Here is an 18386-nt window from a genome sequence, read left to right as displayed (position 1 = left end):
TGGCTGTTGTTCCTGGAGATGCAGAGGGAGGTGGGGGAACAGCTGGGCCATCCCTGGCTGGGACAAGGAAACTGTAGATACACAAACTCCCAGGAGGTGGGGAATTTTTGGTGGTAGTTTCCAGGGGATGTTAATATCGAGGAAGGTCCCCCAGAAGACAGATGATGTCCCTTCCTGGGAAGAAAGACAAGAAATGGAGGAGGAGAGGAGTCCAGGCAATGTTGACAAATCCCCTGTCCCAAGAATGGAGCTGCACTCTGTTAAGCTTGTCTAATTCTCCCTACAGTCTCCCGGCAAATGACAGTGCACTTTATGCAAATTGTCACCCCTTCCAGTCTCTCTCTGACTCCATCTGGTCAGTAATTCAGGAAAACAGGGGACAGAGGATGCTGAAGGCAGGGACTGCTCAGAGTGGACATAGGAAAGATGGAGGGAGCATCTGTGGGAAACGCTCAGGACCCTGCCCAGGAGACTCTGCCAGGCCCTTAGGGAACCAGGCTGTTGGGTCTCACCAGGGGCCCAGAGTGCAGCTCGGCCTCTGCCCAGCTGTGAGGCCAGGGGGGCTCCCCCAGGTGGGAGGGTCCCCTTGCAGGGCCCAGGGGATGCACATTGCCCTTTGCTGATTACATGTCCCTTTCAGGGTCCTCAGTGTCCTGAAGGTAACATCCAGAGCTGTGATCCCAGCACTCACCAGTGACCTGAAGGACTGGGTGGAGCACCCTGCATGGTCTGCTGTAAAGAACATGGATACAGCGTCTGTGATTTGAGAGCTTCCCACATGGAGGGAAGAGTCCTTACAAAATAAGCACTCCTGTGAGAGGGGGAATGTCTACAAAACATAAATCCTGCAAAAGACTGAGCCTATCCTAACCCATGGAACATTTAGGGAGCTCCTCATGGGACGGCCTTTCATATTAATCTCAAGAGAGGAGTGGCGGTGTTCTGCACAAAGAGTCATCGAAGAAAATATTAAAATATTAAAACAATGCATAAAGATCTTCAAACTATGATGGGAGGTGGTGATTTAACAAAAGCATCACCACCTGGTGAACCTGTGGCCCCGGGGGATAGGAGGGGGGACAGAACAGGGCAGGACTGAAGATAACCAGGTGTCAGGGCAGAGCACCTGAAGCAGGAGCACATCCAGAGGGGATGCTGGTGGCTGTGGTCCCAGGAGAAGGCGGGGAGGGAAGCGGGAAAGAGGACTATGTGAACTGGGGTCTCTGCTATGCCAGGCCCTTCAGAGGTGCTGCTGTCACTGCAGGGGAGCCTCAGGTAGGGAGAGGCTTCTCTGAGCATGTAGGAGTAGAAGGTCTGGGGAAGGAGCACAAACACTGAATTCCTAGCTCAGAAATGGGAGACCCTGACCTTGAGCGTCAGGATCAGTGCCCATAGCCTGAGGCAGGTATGCAGCCCTGGTGAGCAGGCCCTGTGGTGTATGTGTCATGTAGGGGGACAGGAGCCTAGATTGGTACCCTGGACCCCTTCCCTGGGTACGGGACAGGGGACAGATGTCCAGGAGGCAGCGTCCCTCAGTCCAGGCTGGCTCAGGGGGCCTTCCCTGCATCATCCCTGCAGTGTGTGGTGATGTTAGTCTTCCCCTCTGCTCCAGGTCCCCAGAGGTGAGCCAGGTGTCAATGATAAGACATATGCCCCTCCTCGTCTTCCACATAAAAATGTTCCAGGAGGGTTGAGGCCAGTGACCATGTGTTGGGGGTTTGCAGACCTTTACAGCCCAGCAGAATGAGGAGTCATGGAGGAACATGACCTGAATGTCCAAGGTCAGGCTGCAGTGCCCGGGATATGGGGGTCATGAAGAAATGGGGTGGAGAACCCCAACCTCTGCCTTGAAATGCACAGCCCCAGGATCCCAGCCACAGGGCAGCAGAGCTTGGGGATCTTTCTCAACCTTTCAGCCCCCAGAGGGAGGAAAGTATCATCTTGGTCACTGCTCCCCACCCCCAGGTCCTCTCCTGGTGCCCGTAATGTAACCCCTCTGAGCTCAGGGTTTCTGAGGCTGACAGCAGGTGGCACCTGGGCCCAGACTCAGGCAAGGGATGCACAGCATCCCATGGAGCTGAGGGACAGGCTTCCAGGCTCCTGCTGCCCCAGTCCTGGTCCACACTGGCTGAGATGAGGGAAGAGGATTGCAGATCAGAGCCCTCTGCCTCCAGTGCTGTGGGTCCCCAAACCTTGTGCATGGAGGACAGGCCATACCCAGGTCCCACCCACCCTCCTGAGGCTGCACCTAATGACTCCAAATGGCTCAGAACCCCCTGCTGTGGCTCCTTCCTGGCGACTGTCTCCTACTGTCCCCACTGCTCCACTGCTTTTCCAGGATTAGAGTGAGGCTTGGGGTCAGGACCATCCCCAGGGCAGGGAGCACATGGACAAAGACATCAGGGATGCTGCCCCCATGGACTCCAAGGTGGGTCCTCGAGGCCTGGTCTCTGTCTCTCTCTGTCTCTGTCTCTCACCCCAGCTCCTCTGTCAGCTGAGCCTCTGTCCACTCTCCTGGGGGTGGAGGATACAAGCTCGCTCTGTCTCTACGATGACCTCTGTCTGTGGCCCCAGGTGTGTGCTGTAATTTGCAGGTTTATAAATAATCAACCATTAGTTTTCAAACTATTCAGTGTTGTAGCTGTATCCAGTGTCCTAGGGCAATCGTCTCCAGAACCATAAGGGCGGGTCCGGTCTCCACACTTGCTATGGAGAGGTTGAGACTCTCACAACACAGGACCTTCTGTTCCTGAAGGGACAACGATGTCTACCATCACCTATGACCTTGGACGTTACGGTTCAATTCCAGGCCCGGCCCTGACACATGACAAGGACTGAGCCCTCAGCCCAGGGGACACACTCTGTCATCCTAAGGGGCTCACGTGCAGTTTCCTTGCTCCCTTTTCAAATTTCCTGTACACACTCCCTGAGGTCTCCACCTTCCTGTCCTCCCCCTTTGGGGACAAGGGTCACACCTCCTTGGAGAAGTGGATGAGATGATATTCCCTGTGAGCTGTCATGGACCCCAGACTTCTAGAAGACATTCTCTGCCTGCATGAAGGAGCTGTCACCCTGGGGTACAGTTTACTGAGCTGTGACAACACAGCACTGGGGTGCGGCTGCCTTCACAGTGCCATGTAGGAGAGTGACATCACCTCGAATAGAGTCGCCTAACACACTCCCCCTCCTCCTTCCTCCACCTGCTGTCAATCACTGGCCTCCTTGCCACCTCTAGATACCCACATCTTCCAAATTACAATGAAATTCCCATGATGTGGAATTTAGCTTTTTATGTGTTATTCATCCTGAAGAAATATGCAGTTAATATTCATGCATGTTTTTGAACTTAAGAACTTATTTCTTTATTTTTTTTATTTATTTTTTATTGGTGTTCAATTTACTAACATACAGAATAACCCCCAGTGCCCGTCACCCATTCACTCCCACCCCCCGCCCTCCTCCCCTTCTACCACCCCTAGTTCATTTCCCAGAGTTAGCAGTCTTTACGTTCTGTCTCCCTTTCAGATATTTCCCACACATTTCTTCTCCCTTCCCTTATATTCCCTTTCACTATTATTTATATTCCCCAAATGAATGAGAACATATAATGTTTGTCCTTCTCCGACTGACTTACTTCACTCAGCATAATACCCTCCAGTTCCATCCACGTTGAAGCAAATGGTGGGTATTTGTCATTTCTAATAGCTGAGTAATATTCCATTGTATACATAAACCACATCTTCTTTATCCATTCATCTTTCGTTGGACACCGAGGCTCCTTCCACAGTTTGGCTATCGTGGCCATTGCTGCTAGAAACATCGGGGTGCAGGTGTCCCGGCGTTTCATTGCATTTGTATCTTTGGGGTAAATCCCCAACAGTGCTATTGCTGGGTCGTAGGGCAGGTATATTTTTAACTGTTTGAGGAACCTCCACATAGTTTTCCAGAGTGGCTGCACCAGTTCACATTCCCACCAACAGTGTATGAGGGTTCCCTTTTCTCCGCATCCTCTCCAACATTTGTTGTTTCCTGCCTTGTTAATTTTCCCCATTCTCACTGGTGTGAGGTGGTATCTCATCCTGAAGAAATATGCAGTTAATATTCATGCATGTTTTTGAACTTAAGAACTTATTTCTTTAAATGTTGACTACTATCACACTCTACGACTATACATCAGGTTGGAGTAAATCTTCGTTACTTCAAGTCTGGATATTTCATAAAAAGCTGGTATAAAAATCAGTGTGTATATTTTTTATTGCTTTCAGGGGTGCTAATTATGAATAAAGTTTCCATAAACATTCACGTGGGAATTTTTCTCTAGAAAGCTTTTTTTTTACCTTTTATATTTCTGAGTGTGGCATTGATTTATGTGTTCCTTGCAATCATCAAATAATAAGAAGAAATCATCACCTGGTTGAAGATAAGGCAATAATGTTGCCAGCTGTAAAAAAAGCTGACATGTGCATCAGCAGAACAGGGATGGGGATGAAGGACCATGATAGCTTCGTGGCCTAAGAGTGTTTCTTTTACTGAGAAATCAGAAGATGACAAGTGAATGTACTCTAGCCTAAAAGAACCAGTCCCTGATCCCAAAGGCAAAACTTTCTCATTCCTTTGACACCCTCTGTGCACAATGGGCTACTCTGAGATACTCTGAGGTCAGAGATGATGAAGCAGGTGCCATTTCCAGGAGGTCCCCAAGATGCACCTGTGTTCAGGGCATCAACTGAAGAATGAGCAGAAACCCAGGGGAATCCTAAGCAGGCAGCTGCTGGGGCGCTCACTCACTTTGCAGATGGGTAAGTGGGTTTTTGTCTCACTTCCCCACACGCCTGGAGTACTGTGCCACCACTGAGACTGCTGTCATAGGATGAGCAGTAATAATCGGCTTCATCCTCAGCCTGGAGCCCAGAGATGGTCAGGGTTGCTGTGCTGCCTGACCTGGAGCCAGAGAATCGATCAGGGACCCCCGAGGGTCGGCTACTACTATCATAGATGAGGGTTCTGGGGCTTGTTCCTGGGAGCTGCTGGTACCAGCCCACATAATTGCCATAACCAACATTGGAGCTGCTTCCAGTGCAGGAGATGGTGACCCTCTGGCCCAGGGACCCAGACACTGAGGCCGGCTGAGTCAGCACAGACTGGGCCCAGGACCCTGCAAGAAGGAGAGAATAGACAGGGTGATGCTGGAGTCTGGATTGCATATGTCCTCCCAGGGCCCCTCGCCCTGTCCCACATCCAGTCACCTGCGCAGTGAGCGAGGAGGGTGAGGATGAGAGGGAACCAGCCCATGGTGGAGGTCATCATGGATCCTGTCTTCAGTGGCCCCTCAGCTGAGCAGAGCCTCCCCTCATCTCTCCCTTCTCCTCTTCATCCTCTGAGAGAGGGAGGGGCTCTTCCATGCAAATGAGACCCCGGCTCTCTGACCCCTCCCTGGTTCTGGGTCAGTTCCCTCTGCCTGAGCATGTCAGGGGGGGTGGGCAGAGGAGGGGCTTGGGGCTGGTGTGCGGTTCAGGAGGTCCCAGCTGTGAGCCCTGAGCAGAGGTCACAGTCAGTGCCAGGTGGTGTTCCCAGCTCTGATCCAGCCTGAGCCCTCAGAAATAAGTCTCAACTGTGTTCTGGCATCCTGACACCACCTCACCCTGCATGACATGGGGATCAGTTGGCCATGGGACACAGGTCCTGTCTCGAGAGCTCTGACCACTCTCCTCCTATGATCTGGACGAGTCTCCCCACATGTGGTCTCCCCTGAATGTGGCATAGATTTTAGGCTACACTCTCTTTTCTTGGTGTGAGGGACTCCTGGGTCACTCAGGGGTTAAGTGTCTGTCTTTGGCTCAGGGTATGATCCTGGAGTCCTGGGATCAAGCCCCCCATCAGGCTCTGTGCAGGGAGCCTGCTTCTCCCTCTGCCTATGTCACTGCCTCTCTCTCCATCTCTGTGTTTCTACCACAAATCCCTTGGATTTTCATGGGCCACTCAGGACTGAGGTGGTGTCTACACCAATTTGTCTGACATCACTGTCACATCCAGTGGAATGAAGGGTCGCCGTGTACAAGTGGCCTCCTCTGCACAGGATGCTTAGAACTTCCTCCTATATGATGACCCTGGTTGCAGCCCTCTCCTTCTCTCAATTTCCTGAAATACTGAAGACCCAGGGAGCTAGATTTTCCAGGTTGTAGGTGGAAGGCCTCGTGTGCTTTCCTGGAAAGGTTACACACTGAACATCGTTGTCATCTTTCACTGTTTTCACCTTTTTTAAAATTTTTTTTAATTTATTTATGATTGTCAGAGAGAGAGAGAGAGAGGCAGAGACATAGGCAGAGGGAGAAGCAGACTCCATGCACTGGGAGCCTGATGTGGGATTCGATCCCGGGTCTCCAAGATCGCGCCCTGGGCCAAAGGCAGGCGCTAAACCGCTGCGCCACCCAGGGATCCCTTCACCTGTTTTAAACATTAGTACTCCCCACCCCATGGGCAAGAACTCCCTCCTAGAGTCTGTCCTCCCCGCATATGGACACAGGTCTGCAGGAGCCCTGCCATTTGAGGTTGTCTGTGTGCCACTGACCTCAGAGCACAAGAGGCAGACCTGCAGGGTGTTTTAGCAGGAAGATGTGACAGCTGGAGAATTTCTGGCAAGAATCCAGAGGAAGAGATTGCGTATTGGTCACTCCCTAGACCAACTGTACACATAAATTGGATGAATGTTCTTTTTTTCCATATCATTATTTTTAATATCCAACATTTATAATATGAGGACCAGGGCTTTCTCCTCAACTCAAGTTTATAAATTTTCAACTGGCTTGTGAAGTCAATAGGGATACTTCTTGTCTAATTTGGTTTCTGGGAAGACTTCATTCAGATCCTCAATGGTCATTTGATCAAATGGAATGATGTTCTTTATCATCTCCAGCTCTTTTTCATATTCTTCAATCCTGGCCTTTGAGAGGGATAAAAACTCAGCACAGCTTTTCACATCTTCTTTATCCTCAGCATCCACCTGGACAGTGTATTTATCCTCTGGCACAGGAAACTTCAGGGCATTAAACTTCTTCTCAAAGTCACCTACCAAGCCAGCCTTTGCCACATTGGCCTTGTAGTAAGCCCAGTCGGTAGCAGGTGGTTTCTCAGGAAGAGTAGCCAACCTGGAGGTAAGCATCTCATTCCAGGATTTCAGGGAGTTGGCAATGGCCTTCTGGTTTCAGGGTATGATCTCCACAAAAGCTACCCAGTCAATGGTTTTTAGAGCAAGTTTTTGCCCAGCCATCTTGAGATCCTTCACCGACCTCATCAGCCCACAGTCCTGAATGTTCTTTTTAAGAAAATCTTCTCAATGTGCATTGACTAAGACTCAATGATGATGTCACTGTGAAGACACAGGCGGAATTACGAGTATATTGTTTACAGATCTGTGCGGACTGAATGGAAAATAACGATGGAAGTGGCATTGAAAATCTCAGTGCAGTTGCACTTGGTGGCTCAGTGATTGAGCATCTACCTTTGGCTCAGGTCATTATTCCAGGGTACTGGGACCAAGACCTGCATCAGGCCCCCTGCAAGGGCCCTGCTTCACCCTCTGACTCTGTCTCTGCCTCTCTCTATGTGTCTAATGAATAAATAAATAAAACTTTTTTTAAAAAAGAATGACTTCATCTTTCATTTAAATAGACATTTAGAAACATTTTATAGAATCATTTGTCTCTTTTTTTAACCTTATGATTATATCATGGGTCTGTTCATGCAGGCAGGAAAATCTGAAGGGGTGCCCATGAGTCCCCATGAGGACCCTTGTTGTATGAATTTCGCAGCTATCTGAGTGACCTGCATTGGCCGAGGTGTCTTTGAAACCAGAGTAGTGGCTGGGGACACTGGGGCCCTGGTGAGTCTCAGTAGACCATCAGCAGGTACACAGGAGGCCTCCTGGCTGCTGGAACCAGCATATGGCCACCGCTGCAGCCACTGCTCAGTGTGCAGGTGAGTCTGGCTGTTGATCCCAGGGATGCAGAGAGGGAGGGCGGCTGGGTCAGCACAGGCAGGGATGGGGAACCTGCAGACACATTCACGGGTGATGGATCAGAGGCCAGACTGAATTTCCTCAAATCTCTAAGCTAGACCAGCAGACGTAGGCTGACAGTGGCTCTGTGTCCCTGAGGTCACTCCTGACCTGTGCACTGACAGAGTTGAATGAACATTAAAGATCACAGGTCAGGGTGACAAAGTCCCTGGTCCCCTCCATGGGCTGGACTGCCCCACGCCTCCTCTTCTACTCCCCCCTCTGCCAGAAGGGCTGTCCATGCACATAGGCTCCACCCACTCACTGCCCAACCCCTCCCTGGGCCCTGATCCTGGAGCTTTGCTCACACCACACACTGAGGAGGATGGGGTTGGCTTCAGCCCTGGGAGAGCCCTGGGGGGAAGCATCTGCTGGCACCACACACAAGTCCCTGCTCAGGGTCCAGACCTGAGAGGACACAGCTGCTGAGCTCTCATCAGGGAGCAAGGGACCAGCACACAGGCCCAGGCACCCTGAGTGAAGGATCCTCACAGAGCAGCCCTGTACGGACCACAGGGCAGTCCCTCAGCGCCCCCTCCTGGTCACAGGGCACTCACCTCAGCAAGGCCCAAAGCCCTGAGAGCCCAGCTGGTTTCCAGGGCTCACCAGTTCCCTCCCCATTGGCATGGCCAGGTCTGACTCTCAGAATGGGTTCCATCTCTTGGGCATTAGAGACATGAGTTCCACATGTTCTCACAGAAATGTATTTGTGTTTTAAACTCCTGTTTTTGTCATTTTTGTGTATTTTTTTGGACTTCTATTTGCCAACATATAGTATGACACCCAGTGCTAATCTGTCAAGTGCCTCCCTCATTGGCCATCACCCAGTCACCCCGTTACCCCACCCACCTCCTCTTCCATTACTCCTTGTTCGTTTTGTACCAACATATTTGGTGTATCAGTGACAAATCCGAGAAGCACAGTGTGTTCACAGATGAGCACTAGTGTGGCTCCCATCAGGCCATATTGTATTAGAATACAGTCTACACTATAGGGACATACTCAAACCCTCATTCATTGTCTCCATCATTCATGTCTCCCTATACAGATTCTTTTCTTTTATGGACAAACCTCATTTTTTTCACATATTTTGCTGTGGAATCCACTCAGTAGGATTGTGTTGAAATATGGAAATTATATATACTACCGAAGATGGCGGAAGAGTAGTGTCCCCAAGTCACCTGTTCCCACCAACTTACCTAGATAACGTTCAAATCATCCTGAAAATCTATGAATTCGGCCTGAGATTTAAAGAGACAACAGCTGGAATGCTACGGTGAGGAGAGTTCACACTTCTATTAAGGTAGGAAAACGGAAAAAAAGAAATAAAGAAACTAAAAGCATCCAAGGGGAGGGGCCCTGAGGAGCTGGGCTGAGGCCGCAGCGAGCACCCCAGGTCAGGAGAGCCCTGTCGGAGGAGCAGGAGCTGCACCAAACTTCCCGGATGGACAGGCGCCCACAAGGATTCAGAGCATGACCCCAGGAGGGCAGGGATGCCCTCAGGCTCCCGGGGGTACGAAAAAGCCCCTGCCCCGGGGAGAGCCCCACACCCTGTGGCTGAGCTCTCTAAAGGGCTGCAGCATGCCCCGTGGCCTGGGAGCAGCTTGGAGGGGCTCGGGTGGAGGCTCCGCAGAGAGGGGGCCGTGAGCCCGATTCCAGCAGTGCAGGCCTGGGAGCCCAGGGCGCAGGGGACACAGCCCAGGATCCGGCCTCCACCCGGGACAGGCGGAGGCGGGAAGGCCCAGGCAGGACAGCAAGGACACCTGTCGCTGGGGTCCCCAAGCTGAGCAGGTCAGGGGCCCCGCCCCAGAGCATCCAGTCCCCTGCAGACTGGGAGTTGCAGTAGTTACTGCGGGAGCTGACTCCAGGGCTGGGGAGCTGGCCACCGCCACTGCTATTGTTCCTTGTGTCACCTTGTGCCATGGACAGAGCAGGGCTGCCGGGGAAGAGGGACCTCACAGGATAAATAGCTCCCACTGAGACGACCTGGCAGGGGGCAGGACAGCTCCCCAAGTGCACAAACCTGAGAGTCAGCACAACAGGCCCCTCCCCTAGAACCAGCTAGAAGGACAGGGGAAGAGCAAGTTTTTTATTTTTTATTTTTTGTCAAATGATCCTTTGTTAAAATATTTTTCTTTGTAGTCACCTCGCTGGGCATTCCACTGCATAACTATTGATGTCATCTATGATGTCATGAGGGTTACGGCAACCAACATTGCAGCCCACAGACTGGGCAGTCCCCAGGATCTCTTTAATGGTTCCAGAGAGTTCTCTGGCTAGAGATCGGTGTCACATCTGTCAGGCAATATTGACAAGCTCATCAAAAGTGATATTTCCACTGTGCTTAATGTTTTTCTGCTGCTTTCTGTCTCTTGGTGGTTCCTTCAGGGCTTTGATAATCAGGGCAGAGGCAGAAGGTATCACTTCAATCTGGGCCTGTCTGTTCTGAATGATCAGTTTCACTGTAATCCTTAGACCCTTCCAATAACCGGCTGTCTTGACGATGTCATAACCAACCTTTTTTGGAGACAGACCCGGCAGTCGATCTTCAGGGCCAGGGCAGACATGGCACTGACCTCGCCACTGGTGCACCTCAAGAACATGACGTTGATCTCATTGGGATCGAACTTAGGCGGCATGGTGGAGGCAGCTGGTGTCGGATGACCCTAGATTCAGGAGGACCAAAGACAGTTGCACCTTTGCCTCCTCTGAGCCTAAAGCCAAAAGCAGAAGAGCAAGTTCTTGACCAAGCAGTGCTGGAAAACCACAGGGGAAATCGGGGGACTTCCAGTATACAGAACAGGGGATACCCCTCCTTGTTTTGTTTTGTTTTTTGTTTTTTTCTTTGTTTGTTTCTGCTTGGTTTGGTTTGTTTTGGTATGGTTTTTTGTTCTTTATTTGTTATACCTTATTTTTTTTCCATTCCATTTTCCAGTATAACTTGATTTTAGCCACTCTGCACTGAGCAAAATGACTAGAAGGAAGAACTCACCACAAAAGAATCAGAAACAGTACTCTCTCCCACAGAGTTACAGAATTTGTATTTTTTTTAAAATTTTTTATTGGAGTTCAATTTGCCAACATATAGCATAACACCCAGTGCTCATCTGAAGTACCCCCCTCAGTGCCAATCACCAAGTCAACTCAAACCCCTGCCCAAATCCCTTCCACTACCCCTTGTTCATTTCCCAGAGTTAGGTATCTCTCATGTTTTGTCACCCTCACTGATATTTTCACTCATTTTCTCGCCAAATTACAGAATTTGGATTACAATTCGATGTCAGAAAGCCAATTCAGAACCACAATTATAAAGCTAGTAGTGGCTCTGGAAATAAAAGCATAAAGTATTCAAGAGACTACATGACTGCAGAATTTAGATTTAATCAGGCCGAAATTAAAAATCAATTAAATGAGATGCAATCCAAACTGGAGGTCCTAACAACAAGGGTTAACGACGTAGAAGAACAAGTGAATGACATAGAAGACAAGCTGATGCCAAGGAAGGAAGTTGAGGAAAAAAGAGAAAACCAATAAAAAGATCATGAGGAAAGGTTAAGGGAAATAAATGACAGCCTCAACAGGAAAAATCTACGTTTAATTGGGGTTCCAGAGGGTGATGAAAAGGATAGAGGAGCAGAAAGTGTCTCTGAACAAAACGTAGATGAGAACTTCCCTAACATTGGGAGGGAAACAGGCATTCAGATCCAGGAGATAGAAAGATTCCCCCTAAAATAAAAAAAATAAATAAAAATTCAACACCTCGACATTCAATAGGGAAACTTGCAAATTCCAAAGATAAAGGAAAAATCCTTAAAGCAGCAAGAAATAAGAAATCCCTAAACTTTATGGGGAGAAGTATTAGGTTAACAGAAGACCTTTCCACAGAGACAGGGCAAGCCAGAAAGGGCTGGCAGGATATATTCAGGGTCCTATATGAGAAGAACATGCAGCCAAGAATACTTTATCCAGCAAGACTCACACTCAGAATAGAAGGAGAGATAAAGAGCTTCCAAGATAGGCAGGACCTGAAAGAATATGTGACCACCAAACCAGCTCTGCAAGAAATATTAAGGGGGACTCTGTAAAAGAAAGAGGAAGTCCAAGGGAACATTCCACAAAAACAGGGACTGAATAAGCATCATGATGACACTAAATTCATATCTTTCAATAGTAACCCTGAACGTGAATGGGCTTAATGACCCCATCAAAAGGCGCAGGGATTCAGACTGGATAAAAAAGCAGGACACATCTATTTGCTGTCTACAAGAGACTCATTGTAGACATAAGGACACCTGCAGCCTGAAAAGAAAGGTTGGAGAACCATTTACCATTCAAATGATCCTCAAAAAAAGCAGGGGTTGCCATCCTTATATCAAATAAACTAAAGTTTATTCCAAAGACTGTAGTAAGAGAGGAAGAGGGACACGATATCATACTTAAAGGATATATCCAACAAGAGGACTTAAAAATCATGAATATTTATGCCCCAAATGTGAGAGCTGCCAAGTATATCAATCAATTAACAACCAAAGTTAAGACATACTTAGATAATAAATCACTTATACTTGGTGTCTTGAACACAACGCTTTCTAGAATCGACACATATTCTAAGTACAACATCTCCAAAGACACAAGAGCTTTAAATGATACACTGGACCAGATGGATTTCACAGATATTTATAGAACTTTACATCCAAATGCAACTGAATACACATTCTTCTCAAGTGCACATGGAATGTTCTCCAGAATAGACCACATAATGGGTCATAAATCAGATCTTAATCAATACTAAAATTGAGAATGTCCCCTGCATATTTTCAGACCATAATGCTTTGAAACTAGAACTAAATCACAAGAAGTTTGAAAGGATTACAAACACATGGAGGTTAAGGACCAACCTGCTACAAAAAGAAAGGGTCAACCAGGAAATTAGGGAAGAATTAAAAAGATTCATGGAAACTGATGAGAATGAAGATACAACCTTTCAAAATCTTTGGGATACAGCAAAAGGACTCCAGAGGGGGAAATGCATCGCAATACAAGCATCCATCCAAAAACTGGAAAGAACTCAAGTACAAAAGTTAACCTTGCACCGAAAGGAGCTAGAGAAAAAAGAGCAGATAGATCCTACATCCAGAAGAAGAAGAAATTAATAAAGATTATAGCAGAACTCAATGAAATAGAGACCAGAAGAACTGTTGAATAGATTAAGAAAACCAGGAGATGGTTCTTTAAAAGAATTAATGAGATAGATAAACCATTAGTCAGCCTTATTAAAAAGAAGAGAGAAAACACTCAAATTAATAAAATCATGAATGAGAAAGGAGGGATCACTACTAATACCAGGGAAATACAAACAATTTTAAAACTTATTATGAGCAGCTATACGCCAATAAATTAGGCAATCTAGAAGAAATGGATGCATTTCTGGAAAACCACAAACTTCCAAAAATGGAACAGGAAGAAACAGAAAACCTGAACAGGCCAATAACAAGGGAGGAAATTAAAGGAGTCATCAATAACCTCCCAAGACACAATCTCCAGGGCCAGATGGCTTCCCAGGAGAATTCTATCAAATGTATAAAGAAGAAACCATAGCTATTCTACTAATGTTGTTCGGAAAGATAAAAAGAGATGGAACAGTTCCAAACTCGTTCTATGAGGCCAGCATCACCTAAATTCCAAAACCAGACAAAGACCCCACCAAAAAGGAGAATTATAGACCAATATCCCTGATGAAAATGGATGCAAAAATTCTGGAAAACTGTATGAAGTTTCCTCAAAGAGTTAAAAATAAATCTGCCCTATGACCCAGCAATTGCACTGCAGGGGATTTACACCAATGATAGAGATGCAGTGAAATTCCAGGACACCTGCACCCCAATATTTATAGCGGCAATGTCCACAGTAGCCAAACTGTGGAAGGAGCCTTGGTGTCCATCGAAAGATGAATGGATAAAGAAGATGTGGTCTATGTATACAATGGAATATTCCTCAGCCATTGGAAACGACAAATACCACAATTTTCTTTGAAGTGAATGGAACTGGAGGGTATTCTGCTGAGTGAAATAAGTCAATCGGAGAAGGACAAACATTATATGGTCTTATTCATTTGGGGAATATAAAAAATACTGAAAGGGAATAAAGGGGAAAGGAGAAAAAATGAGTGGGAATTATCAGAAAGGGAGACAGAACATGGGAGACTCCAAACTCTGGGAAAAGAACAAGGGGTGGTGGAAAGGGAGGAAGGCAGGGTGTGGGGGTGACTGGGTGACGGGCACCAAGGGAGCACTTGATGGGATGAGCACTGGGTGTTATGGTATATGTTGGCAAATTGAACTCCAATAAAACTAAATAAATAAATAAATAAATAAATAAATAAATAAATAAATAAATATTTCGTTTAGCTCTGCAACAAACTACCCAGTTATGTTCCCAAGCGACTTGGACATTTGGCATCCCCCCCCCCCAGCAATGAAGGAGAGTTCCTGCTGCCCCACATCCTGGGCACCATCTGATGTTGTGGTATTGAATTTTAGCCTTCCTGATGGGAGTCTGATGCTATCTCACTGTTTCGGAGTGTAGGTCCTAGTGACTTATCACGTGGGAAATCTTTACACAGGTGCAATTTTTCTCTGTGTACAATTTTGTAAGGGGTCTGTTCACATCTGCTCACTGGGATGACACGACCCAGCACCCTGGAATTCAGGAGCTCCCAAAGCTCTGATCTGAAAGGAAAGAGAAAATCATTATCACCAAATACCAGAACTCAGGGAATTCTCACTAAATCCCTAGAGTGGTACCAGTGGACAGGCAGGCAGTGGGCCAACTGGTTCTCTTGGGTCACACATCTTGCACAACTGCCCTTCTTCTCATTCCAACACAGCAATAGTGTGGGTCATATCGCTTCTGAAATCCATGTAACTATTTTTTCATTGGGAGATGAATATCTTCAAAAGGAGGTATTTTCATTGGAATTTAAACAAGTCTGGAATTTAAATTTAAACAATTCTGTTTCTAGTGAGATACAAAGCATTCAATGCCAGATTCTGAGCCTCTGTTGCTTAGAGGCAGGGACAGGGGAGTGATGGAATAAGAGGTGAATAGTAGGGCAGCCCACCTTAAGCCCCAGGCGAGATCCTGGAGACTGGGATCCAGTCACACTTTTGTCTCTCTGCATGTAGCCTGCTTCCCCCTCTGCCTGTGTCTCTCCTCTCTCATTGTGTGTCTCTCATGAATAAATAAATAGAAGAAAATTAAAGATGTGAAGAGTAGACGTTATCACTTGTCTCTGGGAAACAGAAATTATCTGGGTGATATTGATCATATGCAGCTCTACAGCAATGATGATCAATCTCTCCCCAGGCTGCAGCCCAAGGTGGTCAAAGACGTTTTTGTCAACACACCTGGGCCTGGAAAATTAGGTTTGAATCCCTGGCTGGTCTCTCAGTGCTGTAATGGGTCACAATATAGCATCTCTGCCTGAGAGCTGTGGTAACCCCTGTGTTACCACATTGCCATGGTAACCCCTGTGTTTCTACTGCTCTTGTGAAAGAGAAGGTGACCTTGGATCTGGGGTCATCAAGAGATTCCTTAGGGCAGTGACACATGTACACATGGGAGAGTTCTTACTCTTGATATTCACATATCCTACCACCCTGGATTATGGAAAAGTTCCAATGGGGACTAAGGGAAGAGGGAGACAGAGTCAGTACCTGTGGGCTCAGGACACCCACTTACAGGAGTCTCCATCAACCTGGTGGCAGCTATAGCAAAGGCTCATTCATGCACCCACATCAACCAACTTCACTGAGGCAGGCTGAGCATTTTCCCAGTAATGGTGCAACATCCTCCAAATCTCATAGCCCATAAAAGGGTTCATGGCCATAGGCCCCAAATTCCTACTTTGATGGACCCCCTTCTCCTCAAGTGCACAACCCAAGCCTCAGGTGATGAGTGAGGGATCCCATCCAGCTCTGAGAATGGAATTGCCTATGACCCGTGTCCTCACACAACATCCCACATCCCAGTGTTCATGCCTAAGACACAGTGAACCTTGGTCACTTCTGAGCAGTGAAGCCTGTGAGGGAAGGGAAAGCTCTGCTCTGAGCCCTGGAGGTGCTGAATCCATGCTGGGGAAGACTACACCCCCTGTTTAGATAGTCCTGGACCTCTGATGGAGACAAAGTCAATGAAAGGCTCATTGTCCTCATTTCAGGAGAAAAAATCTTCGCAGCACAGACTCTGGTTATATGACATTTGGAAACCCAGGTAACATGACTGTTACCACATTGAAGTGTTTTGTTTTATTCTTGTTTTATTTCTGAGGACATATAGAACTTGAAGAGATAATGGAGAATAGGCTCATTATGAACCAGGCGGTAATTTTAAGTACACATTAGATAAATCACTTATTTTACACGTTATAAATTTTCATGGAAGAAGCATCTGAACAGATGAAGGATTTTGTCCCATGTCCCAAACTCTCAGTGTCACTGTTAGAAGCATTATTGTTTCTGATTAGACGTGAAGGTCAGTCTAGTCCTCAGGCTGCAGCCCAGAGATGAGGGTGCCCTCCAATGACTGAGGCATCCTTGGATCAGGAGAAGCAGCTGGGGACCCCAGAGCCCTGGTGCTTATCTGAGTCTAAGTAGTAGTACAGGTGATACTAGGGAGAGCTCCATGGCTTATACTGGAACCAGTTGATGTAATAGCTGCCAACACTGGAGCCACTGTTCACGGTACAGGTGAGTCTGACTGTTGTTCCAAAGATGTCAAGAGGGAGAGCGACTGGGTTAGCACAGGCTGGGACAGGGACCTGCAAACACAGACACTGATGTGTAATGGAGCAGAGACCAATGTAAAACTTCCCAGCATCTGAGCCAGAGGGGCCGATGGAGCCAAGGAACTGGAACATGGTATATGACGCCTGTCTGTCTGTACCTGTGCACTGAGAGAAATACATCAGGAGACAGGAGTATAGGCAATGATGACCATCCCCACACCAGGTGGGGTCCCCAGACCTCTTTTTGTCCTCCATTCTTTTCTACAAGAGGGGTGTCCATGCAAATGAAGTCCATCAAGTGATTTCCCAGCCCCTCCCTGAGCCCTGGTGCTGGAGCTCAGCTCACACCACATTGTGGAGGTTGGGAGTTGCTTCTCCTCTGGGGAGAGCCCTGGACGAAGCACCTGCTGAGACCACATACAGTGTCTGCTTAAGGGACTCCTCCAGGCCTGAGAGGACACAGCTGCTGAGCCCCAACAAGGAGCACAGGGCCCAACACACCGTGTGATGGGTCCTCACTGAGCAGCTATGTAGGGATCACGGGCCCATAGCTCTCCACTGGTCACAGGCACCCAGCCCACCTTGGACCAAAGACCTGGGATCCCAGGGGCCTTCACCAGCTCACCAGGTCCATGTCTATTCACAGTCCCATGTCTTATCTCTAGATACCATGATTTGTACACACTGCACATGATTACTCTGCTTCCTCATTCTCTGAAGTGATGCTTCTCTATGGAAAAGACAAACATGTACACAACTGACCTATTCAGGTGTCACCAGAGAAGTTACCCCAAGGTGAAAGTTAAGCGTCTATCAGGTCAAACATCACTGATCAGAGGACAGTGGAGCTGGTTTGAGGGGTTTGAGGCAGATCATGAGGGATTGATGGAGTTGAATACTGTCCAGGAAGTAAGGTTCTAGGCTTATTGCCAAGACAGCAGTTCAGCAATGATTTTAAAGCTCAAGTGATGCTGTTACAATCTGTTCGGAATCAGATATGACCGAGTGATTTGTGAAAAGCAAACAGCTTTGCCTGGTGGAACATTTACTGGTGAATATTAGACATAGCTCTTTAGGTTTGGAAGTGAGACATATCTCGTAAATTCATGGTTTCTGTGCATTTGTGTTTTCCAATTCCTCTCAGATATTTGTTGCTCCACACACTGTTTATATTGTACCCAATTATTTTTTCTTTTTTTTAAATTCTTTTTATTGTAGTTCAATTTGCCAACATATAACAATAACACCCAGTGCTCATCTCATCAAGTGTACACAAGTATTTTCATTTATAGTTTCGTACCTTTTACTTTCCTTCAATTGGAAGATGAGTGTGAAGTTTTATCGTTGTTTCCACATGCCTGGGATTAGCGTGCAGAAATCATGTTCTCAATGGGCCCCAAACAACTTTGGTATATGTGCAAATAGCCAAGAAATCTCTAGACTCATAAGGACCTGAGGTAAAAGATATATGACCATGATCACCCTCTTCCCTCAGATAACTTTAGGATGAATGTTTCAGATGAGTCATGGTGCATTTATTTAGATGGC

General features: G+C 47.4%; 2 pseudogenes; both read right to left on the bottom strand.

Moving 5' to 3' along the window:
• Nucleotides 1-6784: 6784 nt before the first annotated feature.
• LOC140619058 (ATP synthase subunit d, mitochondrial pseudogene) lies at nucleotides 6785-7267 on the bottom strand (annotated as a pseudogene).
• Nucleotides 7268-10190: 2923 nt separating this feature from the next.
• On the bottom strand, nucleotides 10191-10707 carry LOC140619057 (large ribosomal subunit protein uL11-like; annotated as a pseudogene).
• Nucleotides 10708-18386: the final 7679 nt, after the last annotated feature.

Source organism: Canis lupus, chromosome 27 (assembly GCF_048164855.1).
Source record: "Canis lupus baileyi chromosome 27, mCanLup2.hap1, whole genome shotgun sequence".
Taxonomy (NCBI): Eukaryota; Metazoa; Chordata; class Mammalia; order Carnivora; family Canidae; genus Canis; species Canis lupus.
The sequence above is the reverse complement of the archived record's forward strand: the minus strand, read 5'-3'. Positions and strand labels throughout refer to the sequence as shown.